This window comes from Macrobrachium nipponense, chromosome 22, assembly GCF_015104395.2.
Source record: "Macrobrachium nipponense isolate FS-2020 chromosome 22, ASM1510439v2, whole genome shotgun sequence".
Taxonomy (NCBI): Eukaryota; Metazoa; Arthropoda; class Malacostraca; order Decapoda; family Palaemonidae; genus Macrobrachium; species Macrobrachium nipponense.
The window spans coordinates 51,135,728-51,153,703 of NC_087213.1; the positions used below are offsets into that span (position 1 = coordinate 51,135,728).

The following is a 17,976-nucleotide window of genomic DNA, read 5'->3' on the forward strand; positions in this document are numbered from 1 at the left end:
AAAAACTCCAAATGTTTTAGCCTCAATAATGCAGAAAAAAACATCCAAATGTTAGCCTCATAATGCGGAAAAAAACTCCAAAATGTTAGCCTCCATAATGGCAGAAAAAAACTTCCAAATCCAAAGTTAGCCTCAAATAATGCAGAAAAAAACTCCAATGTTATGCCTCAATAAATGCAGACACAAAAAATTTCAAATGTTAGCCTCAATAATGCAGAAAAAAAACCAGCCAAATGTTTAGCCTCCAATCCAATGGCTAAACAAAAAAAACTCCAAATGTTAGCCTCAATAATGCAGAAAAAAACTCCAAATGTTAGCCTCAATAATGCAGAAAAAAACTCCAAATGTTAGCCTCCATAATGCAGAAAAAAAACTCCAAATTTTAGTCCTCAATAATTGCAAAAAAGAAAATTCTTCCCAAATGTTAGCCTCCATAATGCAGAAAAAAACTCCAAATGTTCCAGCAAAAAAACTCCAAACTGTTAGCCCTCAATAACTTGCAGAAAAAAACTCCCGAAAAATGTTAGTCCTCAATAATGGCGAAAAAATCGTCCAAAAAAATCCCAAATGTTAGCCCCTCAATAAGGCAGAAAAAAATCTCCAATTGGTTTAGCCTCAATAATGCAAAAAAAAAACGAAAATGTTAGCCTCAATAATGCAGAAAAACTTAAAAACCTCCAAATGTTAGCCTCAATAATACAGAAAAAAACTCCAAATGTTAAGCCTCAATAATGCAGGAAAAAACTCCCAAATGTTAGCCTCCATTAATGCGAAAAACAAAAAAACTCCAAATGTTTTAGCCATTAATAATGCAGACAAAAAAATTCAAATGTTAGCCTCAATACTGCAGACAAAAAAACTAGAAATGTTGATCCTCAATAATGCAGAAAAAAAAACTCCAAATGTTAGCCTCAATAAATGCAGAAAACAAAAATTCAAATGTTTAGCCTCAATAATGCAGAAAAAAACTCCAAATGTTAGCCTCAATAATGCAGAAAAAAAAAAAACTCCAAATGTTAGCCTCAATAATGCAGAAAAAAACTCCAAATGTTAGCCTCAATAATGCAGAAAAAAAACTCCAAATGTTAGCCTCCATAATGCAGAAAAAACTCCAAAATGTTTTAGCCTCAATTAATGGCAGAAAAAAATTCAAATGTTTTAGCCTCAATAATGGCAGAAAAAAAACTCCAAATGTTAGCCTCAATATGCCAGAAAAAACAAAAAACCCAAATGTTTAGCCTCAATATGCAGAACAAAAAAATTTCACAAATGTTTAGCCTCAATAATGCAGAAAAAAAACTCCAAATGTTAGCCTCCATAATGCAGAAAAAACTCCAAATGTTAGCCTCAATAATGCAGAAAAAACTCCAAATGTTAGCCTCAATAATGCAGAAAAAAACCCAATCCAAATTTTAGCCTCCTAATTGCAGAAAAAAACAATCCAAATGTTAGCCTCAACATGCAGAAAATTCTCCAAATGTTAGCCCTCCATAATGCAGAAAAAAAACTCCAAATGTTCAGAAAAAAAAACAAAAACTTCCAAATGGTTAGCCTCAAAAAATAAATTGCCAAGAAAAAAAACTCAAAAAATGGTTAGCCTCAATAATGCCAGAAAAAATCTCCAAATGTTAGCCTCCAATAATGCAAAGAAAAAAATCTCCAAAAAATAAATTAGCCTCCAATAATTGCCCCCCCCAGAAAAAACTAAATTGTTAGCCTCCATAATGCAGAAAAAAACTCCAAATGTTAGCCTCATAATGCCAAAGAAAAACCTCCAAATGTTTAAGACCTCAATAATGCCAAAGAAAAAAACAACTTCCAAATGTTAGCCCTCCAATAAAATTAAAGAAACAAATTCAAAAAAAATGTTAGGCCTCAATAAAATGCAGAAAAAAACTCAAATTTGTTAGCCAAATAGTGCAGAAAAAAAACTCCAAAATTGTAGCCGCAATAATCAGAAAAAAAATTCAAATGTTAGCTCAAAAAAATTAATGCAGAAAAAAAACTCCAAATTAGCCTCAATAATGCGAAAAAAACTCAAATTGTTTAGCCTCCCAATAAAAAAATGCCGAAAAAACTCCCAAAAAAATAAATTAGCTCAAAAAAATAATGCAGAAAAAAACTCAATTGTTAAAAAAAGCCGCTCCGTAAAATGCAGAAAAAAACTCCAAATGTTAGCCTCAATAATGCCCAGAACAAAAAAAAAATTCCAAATGTTGCCTCAATAATGTTCAGAAAAAAAACTTCCAAATTGTTAGCCCAACCAATGCAGAAAAATTGCAAAAGAAAAAACTCCAATGTAGCCTCCATAATGCGAAAAAAAAATCCAAAATGTTAGGCCTCAAAAAAAAAACAAATGCAAAAAATTCTTTTCAAATTGTTAGCTAAAAAACATAATGCAAAGAACAAAAACGCCAAATGTTCCAGAAAAAAACTCCAAATGTTACCTCATAATGCCAGAAAAAAACTCGAAAAATGTTACCTCAAAAAAAATAAATGCAGAAAAAATCTCCAAGTTAGCCCTCACTATGCAGAAAAAAATATCCAAATGTTAACCTCAATAATGCAGAAAAAAAAAAATAAATGTTTAGCCTCAATAATGCGACTCCAAATGTTAGCCTCAATAATGCAGAAAAAACTTCAATGTTTAGCCTCAATAATGCAGAAAAAAACTCCAAATGTTAGCCTCAATAATGCAGAAAAAAAACTCCAAATGTTAGCCTCAATAATGCAGAAAAAAATCCAAATGTTAGCCTCAATAATGCAGAAAAAAACTCCAAATGTTAGCCTCAATAATGCAGAAAAAAAATCCAAATGTTAGCCTCAATAATGCGAAAAAAAACTCCAAATGTTAGCCTCAATAATGCAGAAAAAAAATCCAAATGTTAGCCTCAATAATGCGAAAAACTTCAAATGGTTAGCCTCAATATGCGAAAAAAAACTCCAAATGTTAGCCTCAATAATGCAGAAAAAAAACTCCAAATGTTAGCCTCCATAATGCAGAAAAAAAACTCCAAATGTTAGCCTCAATAATGCAGAAAAATACTCCAAATGTTAGCCTCAATAATGCAGAAAAAAACTCCAAATGTTCAGAAAAAAAAACTCCAAATGTTAGCCTCAATAATGCAGAAAAAAACTCCAAATGTTAGCCTCAATAATGCAGAAAAAAACTCCAAATGTTAGCCTCAATAATGCAGAAAGACTCCAAACGTGATCCTCCATAAATGCTTTCTGTCCTTTCATGTTACGCATTATGCACTGGAGTCTAATCCAATTAAGTACAATGTTATTAAACTATTTACACAGCAACACCACAAACGAAATAGCGGGATCTTTATAGAGCAGAATACAGAGAATTCAGGCCAAAGGCCAAGCGATGAGACCAATGAGATCATTCGGCGACGAAACAAACTGACAACAAAGATTTTGAAAGGTGTAACAGGAGGAAAACCCTGCAATTGCATTTAAATTTTTTTTGGAAAGGGAGAAAAGTAGATAGGAAGAGAACATGACCGGAGATACGGTAAAATGAATGAAAGGGGTTGCAGCTAGGGGCCTACGGGATGGACGCTATAAAGAACATTAACTAATGCCTAAAGTCCACCGCGTGAGGTGCACTGACGGCACTACCCCACTACGGAAGGAAAGCAGGCACCAAGTCAAGCGCTGGAGGGAACTGAGTAACAGCTAGCAAAGGACCAAGCAGGCTGGCCTAATTACACAATCATTTGTCATGAACCTCGTTTAAAAATAAAGATTATTTAGATACGAAACAAGCTCTAAAACTAAAATCCCGTGAGAATGAAGGCGTAAGTTACGGTTATTTCCCTCTACTTCCTAAATACTAGTACCATAATATTCTTTGGAAGCTTGAATTACAAGTCAATGCTCCCTGTGGCGTGCTTGTTCCATATCAATAGCGTTCATCTTCTGAACAAAAGCACACTTCCCTTCAACTTTTTTTTCACCTAGTTTGTATGGTGTTTTTACGTTGCATGGAACCAGTGGTTATTCAGCAACGGAACCAACAGCTTTACATGATTTCGAACCATGTCGAGAGCGAACTTCTTTTCACAGTTTGGTTTGTGTAAAGTTCTCCACAGGAAGTCGGTTGCATCATCGGTTGCAGAGAGTGCAAATAAACGCGATTTCATGTACGAAAGACCCATATTTTTTTTTTTAAACCCGTAGCAAACTTTTTAAACCTTATTCTGTAAAATGTTGACTTAACAAGCCTTCATTCGTACACACTATACACGCCTTTTAAGGTAATTCTCTGCGTTTGTATGGAGTTTTTACGTAGTATGGAACCAGTGGTTATTCAGCAACGGGGCCAACGGCTTTACGTGACTTCCGAACCACGTCGAGAGCGAACTTGTCATTCTTTGTGGCCAGTTTATCGAACTTTAAAAACTGGCTTTGCAGAAAACCAGCAAACTTTCAAAACCTTACTTAGCAGACGCTAAAGCCTTTATACATTTAATTATGTACAATCTACAACCCTATATAACCTAAGGTTAGTTAGTCTATTAACCGAACTGACAACCAGTGCCGCCTAACCAATGAATACTGCCAACGATCTTTTGAGAAAAACTGGGCGAAAAGCTACGCCCACTTCGAAATTCTTTAACAAGGTATGAAGTTCTTCCCTCCCACCCCCACCCCAAACCCCTCCACCCATGGTAATGAAGATCTATAGGCCGGTGATAAGGGTTGTTGAGAAATCAGGTTGAAGGTCGTCCTGATCATTCGCAAATGTTACTCTAGCTGTGGGTCCTAAGTTCAGTTTTAAGATTTCGCTTCAACCTTCTATATTTATCGAAGAAAAATACAAAAATATGTCGTACATGCGTTACAGGCAGATAGCGAAACCAGGCATTTCGCGAACAGCCTGAACTTTCAGGCAGATAGCGAAATGCACTTAGGGACGTTTGATCCCCACAGGGGGCGTTTCGCCGTGTTTAGTACTAGCCGCTGGGCCGGGGGTGGGGGGGAAATAAAATATCCCTAAAGCCTGGTTCACACTATGCCAGTAATTTAGTCAAGTGGCGAGTAGTTTAGTTACTACTTTCCTACTAAACTGATCAATTTCGTTCGCACAACCAGTCAAGTAGAGTACATTAGTGTGTAAGTCATCGCAAGATGAACAGGCAACGCAGCAAAGCTAAAAGGCTAATAAAAGATATTGCAATAGCTATTTTAGAGGAAGTGGAGGAAGAAGTAAGTGTCAAAAAGAAAAAGATTATGGGAACGAAAATGGATTCAGAGAAGAAATCAACTACTATGAGATTCAGGGCTTCTGTAACACGGTTTTTTGGCAATAACTTTTTATCTATGCATTTCATAGATATAACGCTTATTCAGAATACACATTATATCTACACAAATTTTGACTATTCTGCATTACGTAGGTTGAATAAATTTGGTACTTATAATGTAAAAGTTATTTTTATGACGGGCCAACTTACTCAGAGATAAGGTTTCGAACGCACTCGTTACGTAACTTATGACAGCATTTCTTCCCTCTTTCTCGATGGATGATTGGCTATACGTAACGAAGGCTATACCTCTGGCAACAATGACATGAAAATTTAAATACAAGCAAAGCAGTACACCTTTATGAACTCTGAATCCTCTCCACTGAAAATTGTCATAATGAATAAACCAACAAAATGTTAATAAATACATAAACACTTCGATTATTAGTCTAACTCCCAAAATAAGTGTCCTAAGAAAGTATAATCTACTTTATAGGTCACAATCAGATTGACAAGATGTAGGGAATAGTTGGTAATTTTCAAAGACATGGTAGACAAGCTTGATTTGATAACTGCTGTATCCAATGTCAAGCAATTTTTATTTATCGGCTATCTACCTATTTACTAAAAAAAAAAAAAAAAAAAAAAAAAAATAGCCGGTACCGTATTTTGGCTTTAAACCTTCACCAATAATTATCGTCAGAATGAGGACTTCATGAGGCTCCACCCACTTTGGCCTCGTTGTAATTCAGGCTAACACTGAAGGCTATCATGGACATTGTTGTATTAGAAAATTTAAATTCTGGCTATAAAAACTCATTTCTCGAGTAGTTGTAAGAAGTGCTAAATGATCCTCAAGGATCCCAGCAGTTGGCCCAAACGTTTAATTCATGTATATTGCTGCTATTACTAATTTTGCGGCACTACTGCTACAGTAGTCTTACCACGCTAGCACAGATACCCCACCCACATCTATGTATCGTTCCGCCATTCATAAAGTCTTTATATCCAACATGGTCGTACAGACTAAAGAAGAAGAAAAAAAATTATATCGGATGATCCGTTGGTCTGCTGGAGAATTTAGCACAAACTTGTATTTACTTTGGATAAAAATCTTATTTCAACAAAAATCGTTATATAAAGACTGTTTACTTACAATCTCTTTCTCTCTCTCTTGGTGGCATAGTGAATAGTTAATGGAAATGTTCAAAATCCTGAATGACATTACAAGTATTATAATCACGTTACGCTAAATACAAATCAGACCATAAACATTGGATTTAAACTAGAAACTGAATAATTACCTATTCAGGCTATAGTAAGTATGGCCACGGGCTTCCTCTTGACTGTATAAAGTTGCAAGTCGTAAGACAAATGCAGTTTTGCAACCACGGGAACAATTCCAAATCCTGTTAGCCATTCTTGACTACTATGGGTTTCAGAGCCGATGGAATAAGGTGAATGGGTTTCCGTCTGGTAGATGGGCGGGGCAATATTTCGTAAAACAATGTTTACCTTGCTTACGTAATGAATGTTTTTCGACTCTTGGCTAGCAATCATTGGCCATGGCGTCGGCTATATCATTTTTACTCTAAGAATTAAAACTTTCTGGTTTAGGTTATTGATAATGTTGACAAAATTTGTGTGTAGTTGTAAAATATGCATATGTCAACTTTCAGCTACATCCGATGCTTTGATAAGGAGCAAATTCAAAAAACCGTGTTACAGAGGCCCTGAATTTCATAGTAGGAGCTACTAAATCACTTCAAGGAATTAGAAGTAGAAGATCCTAGAGAATACTACAACATTCAGAATGAATCAAGAATGTTTTAAATTTCTGTTGATGAAAGCGCAATCACATAAATTCAACGAAATGATACCCATTTAAGAAGTGCAGTTCCGGCAAAAAACAAACCCAAATTACACAGGCAGTTTCTAAATACCTTCTCGCTACTGGATGTAGTTTAAGCACACACACATCTATTTCGACTTGGGAATCAAACTATTTTCAGAATTTTTGATAGAGGTTTGCGATTGTATCTACGAATCATTAAAGGAAGTCATCAAGGTAAGAGTAAATAAATCATAAATGTATGTCACAAATCATTTATTAATTAAACATTTGCTACATTTATGTTTAGTTATCATAATTCGCAATATTAAGGGCTTCAGTAATTATGTCTGTCGATATTATTGCAGACTCCTGGCTACACGTATTATGTTCAACATGTACTTCAGATATAGTAGTGTGGGGTGTATAGTGTCTTCCTTCCATTGAATCACCAGATGAAAGTGGTGTGATTGGTCTGCTAATTAATTGTTTGGGGTTCATTTACGCTTAGCAGATGCTGACGTCGAATTGAGAAAAATCAAGGAATCCAAAAAATCTGGTGCCGGGACGGACTCGGTTTACACTCCATTGGTGAAATGGTTCACCATATTAAATGAATGCCTAGGGAACATGAATGCAATAATAATGGAAAGTGAAAGCAATTTGGTAAATACATATATTTAATTATATCTGAATTATAGTATTTCCTTACAATTCTTAATGTATCATTCTTGCCTGCCAAGGAACAGAGCCATCTTCCACAAAGTAATTGGCATATCTTTCCCGAAGATCAGTAGACCGACCAGAAGAACGGTTGCTTAACATGTTGGTAGAGGTTCCAATCCTTCAGGTGCTGGCACCTCTCTCCAATTACCGGGGATGACAGTTGCTTCATTGAGATTTTCTTTGTCTACGGTATATACAAACTGCGTGTTCTGTAATGTTGTTTGTCTGAGCCAATTGTGTAAAGCGCAACATGCCTTGACGATGCTCACCACTTTCTTAGGACTGTAGGGCATTGGTTTCTCAAACACTGAATCTGGCAGCTAGTATACCAAATGAGTTTCAACTATTCTCCTAGCCCGCGACAAACTATAATGAAAAATCTTTTGCTTTAATGTTAATTTACTTCCTGGGAAAGGTTTTAACAAGTATTCTTTCATGGGAAATGCATTGTCGCCAACTAGGAAATGACCTTCTGGTAGCATACCATTCTCTAAAGATTGATACAAACTACGGTTACGAAAAACTCCTCCATCAGAAACTCGACCATTACAACCTATGTCTATATAATTGAAGCAATATTTATGATCTACAACTGCCATTAAGACAACACTGTTTGATTCTTTGTAATTGTAGTATAAACTTCCTGAGTCATGAGGTGCTTTTATAATGACAATGCTTGCCATCTATTGCTCCACAGCATCCAGGAAAATTCCATTCTTTCTGAAAACCATTTGCAATCATTTTCCAATCTGTTGTACCAGGAACCTGAAAAAAGTAAAAATTAAGTTAAATTGTGGTTTCAATTTAAACTAATATATTATAGTGGTGAACGGTAGGTACTAATCCCATTAGTATGTCCACCACTTTACATTCCCTCCCTTTATATTATAATGGCTCCTAACTTAAATATATACCTATTAAAATACTTTTCTTTTCCCAGATTAACAACGATGGCGAACATATTGCAGAAACTGAACACAATGACTCTGTAGTGCAGGATAGTTTAGTACATGACCCAAAACCTACACCTGCTAGAAAAAAAACGAAAAGTGATGCAGCTATCTAGTATGGTATCCTAACTGAAAGACATATCTGAAGCTGCTATGACAAATGAAAACGAGTTCGAGGTTTTCGGGAGACATTGGGCTTCAACTTAAATCTTTCCCAACACTATTGGCACTCGAAGCCCAGGAGCACATTCAACTCTACTAAATAGAGTTCGACGTCAGCATCTGCTAAGCGTAAATGAACCCCAAACAATTAGCAGACCAATCACACCACCTTCATCTGGTGATTCAATGGAAGGGAAGACACTATACAACCCCAGTCACTATATCTGAAGTACTATGAACAAATACGTGTATAGATCTGCAATAATATCGACAGACAATTACTGAAGCCTTTAATATTTTTAATCATAACTAAACAAATGTAGCAAATGTTTAATTAATAAATGATTTGTGACATATATTTATGATTTATTTACTCTTACCTTGATGACTTCCTTTAATGATTCGTAGATACAATCGCAAACCTCTATCAAAAATTCTGAAATAGTTGATTTCCCAAGTCGAAATAGATGTGTGTGTGTTCTTAAACTACATCCAGTAGCGAGAAGGTAAGAAACTGCCTGTATTTGTTTTTGCCGGAACTGCACTCCTTAAATGGGTATCATTTCGTTGAATTTGTGATTGCACTTTCATCAACAGAAAGTTAAAACATTCTTGACTCATTCTGAATGTTGTAGTATTCTCTAGGATCTTCTACTTCTAATTCCTTGAGAAGTGAATTAGTAGCTCCTACTTGATTTCTTTTCTGAATCCATTTTCGTTCCCATAATCTTTTTCTTTTTGACACTTATTTCTTCCTCCACTTCCTCTAAAATAGCTATTGCAATATCTTTTATTAGCCTTTTAGCTTTGCTGCGTTGCCTGTTCATCTTGCGATGACTTACACACTAATGTACTCTACTTGACTTGTTGTGCGAACGAAATTGATCAGTTTAGTAGGAAAGTAGTAACTAAACTACTCGCCACTTGACTAAATTACTGGCATAGTGTGAACCAGGCTTAAGTGCGTTTCGCTTCTGCCTGAAATTTCAGGCTGTTCGCAAAATGCCTGGTTTCACTATCTGGCTGAAATGTCAGGCAGTTCGCAAAATGCCTGGTTTCACTATTTCGAAATGCCTGGTTTCGGTAACTGCCTGTTAACTTACACAAGCAAATCATCAGGTGTTTAGTACCTGCCCCTTGGGAATGGAACTAAAGACTAACTTTTTTTTTCAAATTACGTAGATTTCACAGATTAGATCTGTAAAAGCCCTTTGGGGACGAACGTAAGAACATAAAGGAAATTTCTCATATTGCGTTATTTACAGCAATAAAAAAATCTTAATAAACTAAGAATAATCTAAGATAAACGTACCAAAACAAAAGATGGTAAACTTCGCAAATTACCCATGTATATGCTTCATACCTCTGTACTGCATTATGTACACCCTTTACAGTTAAGTAAAAATATCTTGATAAACAATACTGTCTGGGGACCTCCTTGCAAAATGGCCCAGGTAAACTAAAAACACAATCGGTAAATTTCTCTAATAACCTGACATGCACAGAAATATACATACCTGTATTATTCAGTCAAGAAATTTCATCAATGAATGATATCCCTGGAACCGAAACATACGAGACAATTGCGTAGACTTATTCAAAATGGCTCAAGTTGAAGTCTGTCTGCTCTACAGAAATAGAATGCCAAGAATGTCCATATTCACCATTAAACCTAGGCATTACACTTAACTCCTCGACACAGGAATTGAATTTAACGCAACTAGACATTGCAATTTAATATAACATAAATTGCAGTTTAATATAACTAGACATTGCAATTTAATTTAATAACTAGACATTGCAATTTAATATAACCTAGACATTGCAATTTAATATAACTAGACATTGCAATTGCATTTAACAGCTCCTAGATGCCGGAATTGCATTTAACAGCTCCTAGACGCCGGCATTGCATTTAACAGCTCCTAGATGCCGGCATTGCATTTAACAGCTCCTAGATGCCGGCATTGCATTTAACAGCTCCTGGATGCCGGCATTGCATTTAACAGCTCCTGGATGCCGGCATTGCATTTAACAGCTCCTAGACGCCGGAATTGCATTTAACAGCTCCTAGACGCCGGAATTGCATTTAACAGCTCCTAGCGCCGGAATGCATTAACAGCTCCTAGACGCCGGAATTGCATTTTAACAGCTCCTAGACGCTGGGACTGAATTAAACAACTCCTACACACTGGAATTGCATTTAACAGCTCCTAGCGCCGGAATTTGCATTTAACAGCTCCTAGCGCCGGAATTGCATTTAATAATAATAATAATAATAATGAATAATAATAATAATAATAATATAATATGCTTTATTTCGGCTCGGGCCATAATACATTGAATATACAAAATACAGACAGTAGCAAACACAATCTAGATACATGTGACATGATAAAATAGAAAAAGAAAATGAATAATCGGCACTTATCCACAAGGTAGCTGAGGTAGGATAAAAGCTAGTAATCATCATACTGGTAATAACAGTAATAATATTGGTGAGAAAAAAAAAAATATGCATTGAGAGTAATAACTCAAATTTCAACTAGAGACCTTAGGTGGTTACAGTAGTCAGGTCCAGAGGGTGGGGGCTTAATACATAAATTAAATGTAAATAAAACTTTAACTTGATAGTAATCACAGTAATAATGAAAATTAAAATATCAGCAATAAATGTAATAATGACAAAAACTGCAGATGACATCTTGCCAATACAGAGATTAAGTCCTTTAGGGGACAAAGGCCTCATTTTCCCATCTTTCCCACAATTTTGATTTTCTTCTTGCTTCACTCCTTAGGATGCTTTGTATGAGCGAGTTGCTGCTGTTCTCACTCGGGTTACCAGACTGGACATGTTTCGCCTCAACAATGATTTTTTAAATTGTCCAGGTGGTTTCTATGAACAATCGTGTTGGCGGAAGTGGTAGCGGGGAGTGTTTGAGGAAGGATCTCAGAAGTGCATTGTGCACAACAGTGATGCGTCGCATGGTCTCTCGGGTATAGTTCGTCCAGAGGGAACACCCATAGATACTGTAGCAGTACGAGCGGAAGAGCCAGCAGTTTCACGTCTCGGTGACAGAAGGCAAACCTCCTTGCAATCATGTTGCCCGCTGCACATAGTTTACGACGCCTCTGTTCAATGTCTGCCGTATCTTTTAGGTCGTCGGTGATAATGTGACCCAAGTACGGAAATTCGTGCACAAATTCCAGCCGATGGCTTCCGAGGAAAATTTGAGGTTCTGCAATATGCTTAAGCGATCTCGGAGCAGCGACATGCACTGGGTCTTGGTTTCGTTGAAGATTATATCAAATTCCTCTGCATATTGGCGGCAAGTGTCATGAGTCGGAGACTTGCACTGATGGGGGGGAGGGGAAATCAGAACCATATCGTCGGCCGTAACAGAGGTTGTTTATAGTTGTTTGTTTTTTCATTGACAGTGCATCCGATTTGGGAGCAAGTTTCAGTTTGACGTTCAAGGCACTGTGTACGTATTAAACAAAAAGGTATGGAGAGAGAATGCCCCCTTGCCGAAGCCCGTTTAGGGAGCCGAAGGTGTAAGATAATACGTTTCCCCATTTGACACAGAATTGCTGTGTGGAGAACCAGCAATGTAAAATGCCAATTAGATATAGGGGTGTGCCCCTATTATGCAGCTTCAGGAAGAGCTTCAGGTAGTTTACTCTGTCAAATGCTTTTCTCACAAAACAAAGGAAAACAGGAGAGGCTGATGATAGGTAGTAGTTCAGCAATTCTTTCAGTATGTAGATGCAGGTGTCGGTTGAGTGGTTTGCTTTAAACCCGAACTGGTTGTCAGTGGTGTGTAGAAAGGGGAGAAGTCTCACTAGAAGAACAGACTCAAGTATCTTCGATGCGATCGTTGTGATTGCAATCGGCCGGTAGTTTGCCAGGGTCAGCTGCATCCTTTAGCTTGTTTTTGATTAATGGTATCAGGTGAACTAAGAGTAGGGAGTCTGGAAGAAACCGGTGAATTATGCACGCATTGAATAGGGCAGCTAGCAAAATGTAAATTATCGGATGGCAGAGTTTGAAGGCCTCTGCAGGAAGACCTTTAACAGCTCCTAGACGACTGGAATTGCATTTAACAGCTCCTAGACGCCGGAATTGCATTTAACAGCTCCTAGATGCCGGCATTGCATTTAACAGCTCCTAGACGCCGGGACTGAATTAAACAACTCCTAGACGCCGGAATTGCATTTAACAGCTCCAAGACGCCGGCATTACATTTAACAGCTCCTAGACGCCGGCATTACATTTAACAGCTCCTAGACGCCGGCATTGCATTTAACAGCTCCTAGACGCCGGCATTGCATTTAACAGCTCCTAGACGCCAGCATTGCATTTAACAGCTCCTAGACGCCAGCATTGCATTTAACAGCTCCTAGCGCCGGAATTCCATTTAACAGCTCCTAGCGCCGGAATTCCATTTAACAGCTCCTAGACGCCGGCATTGCATTTAACAGCTCCTAGACGCCGGGATTGAATTTAACAGCTCCTAGACGCCAATTAATTCCTAGACGCCGGAATGGAATTTAACAGCTCCTACACACCGGGATTGAATCCAACAACTCCTACACACCGGAATCGAATCCAACAACTCCTACCCACCGGAATCGAATCCAACAACTCCTACCCACCGGAATCGAATCCAACAACTCCTACCCACCGGAATCGAATCCAACAACTCCTACCCACCGGAATCGAATCCAACAGCTCCGACACACCGGAATGGAATCCAAACAGCTCCGACACACCGGAATGGAATCCAACAAGCTCCGACACACCGGAATGGAATCCAACAGCTCCGACACACCGGAATGGAATCCAACAGCTCCGACACACCGGAATGGAATCCAACAGCTCCGACACACCGGAATGGAATCCAACAGCTCCGACACACACCGGAATCGAATCCAACAACTCCTACCCACCGGAATCGAATCCAACAACTCCAACACACCGGAATGGAATCCAACAACTCCGACACACCGGAATGGAATCCAACAACTCCGACACACCGGAATGGAATCCAACAACTCCGACACACCGGAATGGAATCCAACAACTCCGACACACCGGAATCGAATCCAACAACTCCTACCCACCGGAATCGAATCCAACAACTCCTACACACCGGAATTGAATCCAACAACTCCTACACACCGGAATCGAATCCAACAACTCCTACACACCCGAATTGAATCTAACAACTCCTACACACCCGAATTGAATCTAACAACTCCTACACACCCGAATTGAATCTAACAACTCCTACACACCGAAATTGAATCTAACTCCTTCTACACACCGGAATTGAATCTAACTCCTACACACCGGAATTGAATCTAAACTCCTACACACCGGAATTGAATTTAAACTTCTACACACCGGAATTGAATCTAACAACAACTACACACCGGAATTGAATTTAACAATTCCTACACACCGGAATTGAATTTGAACTTCTACACACTGGAATTGAATCTATCAACTACACACCGGAATTGAATTTAACAACTCCTACACACCGGAATTGAATTTGAACTTCTACACACTGGAATTGAATCTAACAACTCCTACACACCGGAATTGAATCTAACAACTCCTACACACCAGAATTGAATCAAAACCCCTACACACCGGAATTGATTTAACAACTACACACCGGAATTTAATTTAACAACTACACACCGGAATTGAATTTAACAACTCCAATACACCGGAATTGAATCTAACAACTCCTACACACCAGAATTGAATTTAAACTTCTACACACTAGAATTGAATTTAACTCCTATACACCAGAAATGAATTTAAACTTCTACACACTGGGATTAAATCTAACAACTACACACCGGGATTGAATTCAACAACTCTTACACACCGGGATTGAATCCAACAACTCCTACACACCGGGATTGAATCCAACAACTCCTAGATATATACTGGAATTGAATATAGCACTAGACAATGAAACTTAATTTAACAACTCCTAGACACTAAAATTGATTTAACGTAACCCCTATACAAAGGAAATTAATTTTACGTAATCCCTAGACAATGGAAATTAATGTAACAGCTCCTAGACACAGGAACCGAATTTAATAATTCCTAGACAATGGAATTTAATTTAACAAATCTTCTAGACACTGGAATTGAATTTAACACATCTAGACACTGGAGTTAAATTTAACAAAACTCCTTGACACTAGAATTGACTTAACGCCTAGACACGAACTGAATTTAACAACTAGACACTGGAATTGAACTTAATACACTGGAATTTAATTAAACTAGATACTGGAACTGAATTTAACGCAGCTCTTAGACACTGGAATTGAATCTATATACTCCTAGACACTGGAGTTGGGTACATCTAGTGTACCTATCCGCGGCGGCCCAGAGTATGGCAGTTGCGGTTTTTCTATGTAGTTTTACCTCCTGAACAAGAATTTTAAGTAATATTTATTCGGAAGACTGTAATTAACCCCCAGGGGCCAGTCCTAAAGGTAATACTTCAGAAGCACTCGGCACTGGATATTAAAATACATAATCACCTACATGGAAAGAGCATGTGAAAAGCAATATAAAAAGTATAGTCATTATATGAGAGATTGAATGGGGTGGAATTAAATGACCTTGATAAGTTTTTACCTAGAATATTTCCTAAGTCGGGAGAGGAGTTTCCTCTACGGTAATGTTTACTTTTAATGAGCCCTCTAACTTACTTTCTTATGCAAACAAAAGCAGTTCCAGTTACTCATTATTGGCCGAGAGGTGTGACATCATTATGACGTCATGGGTTTCATAACCAATTACGAACGACTTTAGTCGAAAACTAAGTTTCACTAGCAGTTTCAGCGGAGTAATAAAGTTACCTGTCCAGTGTCCACTGGTATCCTTGTTTGACTGAATAGTCGAATAATGAAGCAAAAACCGGTATTTTGTCTTCCTGTAGCTATGGCAGAGGCAGTGGCTGGCCCTTCTGGCATTAATTTTGACAGACCTCTTCGATTCCTATCTATTGTTTGCAGTGCAATGTGGGTTACGGTGAATTTTATCATTATTTGTCTAGTGGTGGTAAAGAAGTTGTGATTGAATATGCTCAAAGACAAATTCATTCTAAAGCAAAAAAACTGCAAGTGTTGTGGAGCTACTATTTGTCGGATCTGCTTTTGTTTGTGTAAGAAAGTACGTTAGAGGGCTCATTAAAAGTAAACATTACCGTAGAGATAACACCTCTCCCGACTTGGGAAAAATTAGAGGTAAAAACTTATCAAGCTCATTTAATTCCACCACGTTCAATCTCTCATATAATGACTATACTTTTTATATTGCTTTTCACATGCTCTTTCCATGTAGGAGATTATTTTAATATCCAGTAAGGAGTGCTTCTGAAATATTACCTTTAGTACTGGCCCCTGGGGGTTAATTACAGTCGTCCATATAAATATTACTTATAATTCTTGTTCAGGAGGTAAAACTGCATATAAAAACCGCAACTGCCATACTCTGGGCCGCCGCGGATTGGTACACTAGATCTACCAAGGATTGTTATTTGTCTTTTAGAAACTGGTGATGCGGCTTGCTTCTGAAGAATTACCGCCGTGTTTAGTACTGGCCCTTGGGGGTTAATTACAGTCTTCCGAATAAATATTTTAAATTCTTGTTCAGTGGGTAATAAATGAACAATAGGAAGGAAAAGGTCAATTGCCATAGTCTAGGCCACCGCGGATTGCTTCTGTAGAAATACCGCTTTCGAGATTGATAAGATAAGGAACTCAAGACTGGAAAGCTACTCTGGAAACTTACTACTTTTAAAAACGCGAGAACTAAAATCCTCCATCTTGGTTAACCGGTTGCGTTCGATTCGACAACTCCCGTGAATCAGTTGCCTTTATAAGACACAACGCGACTCCATAAACCTAATAGCCATAATGGGAGGTTTATCAGGGTTTTCACTAAGAAAAAAACACGGATTTTGTGATGGCAAGAATGGGCAGGTTCGCCTTAGTCCTTACCTCCAAACGGAAGTCCCAGCTCGCCACACACCTTCACCGTACGTCGTTCAGACCGAGAATGACTGAACAACCGACGAGTGACGACGACGAGCTCTTTGACATTCCCGAGAATTCCAAAAATTTCTCAGGAAGCATTTTGGCATTCTTAAAACCTCTCCACATCACTGTAATTCTTGCTGTTATCAACGGTACGTAATCCATCCTCGCTGGTATTTTTTCTTTTTATGACGGGACAAATAATCCTAAAATTCGCCTGTGTCCTTCCTGTTTTTTTGGTATTTTTTTTCGTAAGAATTGCCATGTAACTCCTCGAGGTACAGAGTTTTCCGGACCGGATCCGTATGGTAAGGGGCTGGGGGGGTGGGGGGGGGGGGGGGGTTAGAGGACCAAGGTTGGTGAATTGTGGTTTAAGCTTGGGTTTTAGAAGGGGGGAGGGGGAGGTGAGGTTTGTTAATTCGAAGACGAAGGAACAGTCCCCGACCGATGACTTGCCTTGTTGTTTACAGCGGCAAAGTGAGTTTTACCAGAAGCAGAAATTAGAAATATAAACATTTCGGTGAATTTTTGAGTTCCAATTGAATCAAAACTTTAACTGCTTCAACTTTGTCAACCTAAAAATTAGTTATACCTTTTACTGAAGTAAAAGACGTGAATAGGTGTCATGAACTGATCCCTAATTATTTATATTAATTATCGGGTGATTATGGAACGAAGGAATTACCTCCTACCGTCAATGTAGGGTCGATATTGCAGCCTACTAAAGACCTAAGGGACCTATTGCAAGCGGATCTAGGCCACAACAAGGCCGGGAAAGATATTATATCCAGAGATATACATTCAATAGCCTCTTAAACTAAAAACAATGAGCGAATACCACAGGAAAATGATTGGCAGCAATCCAAGCGCTCACTTTCGTCGGCAGAATTAAGTTGTATTAAGCTGAAAATGCAAGCAGAGAAAGAGAGAGAATGCAGGCTGAAAGAGAAAGAGAAGACAGGCCAGGAGAAAC

The 17,976-nt window shown here is 38.0% G+C and overlaps 1 long non-coding RNA gene across 1 annotated transcript in view; it reads right to left on the reverse strand.

The window, feature by feature from the left end:
- LOC135198630 (uncharacterized) overlaps positions 1 to 17,030 on the reverse strand; it is a 70,062-nt gene extending 53,032 nt beyond the window's left edge. The window contains exon 1 of the long non-coding RNA XR_010310848.1: positions 16,968 to 17,030. This is a non-coding gene — a long non-coding RNA (uncharacterized LOC135198630). The remainder of the gene's footprint in view (positions 1 to 16,967) is intronic.
- Positions 17,031 to 17,976: the final 946 nt, after the last annotated feature.